Genomic DNA, 1,103 nt, shown 5'->3' on the forward strand with positions numbered 1-1,103 from the left:
GGGGCTGGTAGAGTGAGGAGGGGGCTCAGGGCCCGGGAGGAGGCTGGTAGAGTGACTGAGGAGGGCCACCTGAGCCGTTGGCGGCCCCAGGATATCTGTGTGTTTCTCTAAATTAACTTCGTTGAGGCAACAACTTGGAAATTAGTCTAAGAACTTTCATTCAAAAGAGACCTAAGTCTGTGGCTATTCTGCTTCTGAGAATCTCCAGGTCCCGATTCTGTTTTGTTACTAAAAGGTAAGGTTCGGGGTGGACTGTGGTTTTTAAAAGAGGCATTTCCAAAGCAGCTTTGTTTTCACTTAGAGGCACCGCAGCCATTTAATTTTGTCAGTGGTTGTGCAGGCTGAAAGGCGGTTCCCGGGCCTCACGGGGTCTGAGTGGGCTCTGTCTTTGGTTCAAGGCCTGACATCGGGCTGCACTTCCTGTGTTACACTGCACCTACTGCCGAGTTTCATGGGTTTTTAGAAACAGTCTTCCAGCCATGAGTGTCTAGACAGTGCTCACGGCTGTTAAGTCATATCAAAGTGCCCTCCGCTGACCACTGTACCTTTCAGAAGCCCTGAGGGGCCTTCCTATTAAATAAATATGTGTATCTCTGATTATTTCCGTAGGATAATTTCTCAGAAGTTGATCAAAGTATTTGAACATTCCCCATTGACATTTGACAGAGAGGGATGTAAAAAGACACAGAGAGGAAGGTAGGGGCTAGGATAAGTTCGGGGCTAGAAGTCCGGGCCTCCCCAGCTCTTAAGAGTCTGGAGCTTATCTGGGTGCGCCTCCCCTGAGCTCTGAACGGCCTGGACAGCTTGTCTTAAGACAGCAGCTCGCAGGCACGCTCCCAGCACGAACGGGCACCAGGCGGCCCCAGGATGAGTTATCACCGAAGTTTCTGGGGTTTTAACGTTTATTCTTCACGCTCAAAAGCGTAGATTTCATGTGTTGCCTCCTTGGTGTGGGATGGGAGCCTCCAGAATCCAGACGCCTGTGTGGTGCCCCGCCCCAGGTGGCTGTCCCTGCTGGACGGCCATCGGGGTGTCCCTGCTGGGCGGCCGTCGGGGTGTCCCTGCTGGGCGGCCGTCGGGCTGTCCCTGCTGGGCGGCCGTCG

General features: G+C 53.4%; 1 protein-coding gene across 1 annotated transcript in view; it reads left to right on the forward strand.

The window, feature by feature from the left end:
• The window catches only part of NRDE2 (NRDE-2, necessary for RNA interference, domain containing), a 46,621-nt gene that overhangs the window by 40,884 nt on the left and 4,634 nt on the right, over positions 1-1,103 (forward strand). The window lies entirely within an intron of this gene.

Source organism: Oryx dammah, unplaced genomic scaffold, assembly GCF_014754425.2.
Source record: "Oryx dammah isolate SB20612 unplaced genomic scaffold, SCBI_Odam_1.1 HiC_scaffold_26, whole genome shotgun sequence".
NCBI lineage: Eukaryota > Metazoa > Chordata > Mammalia > Artiodactyla > Bovidae > Oryx > Oryx dammah.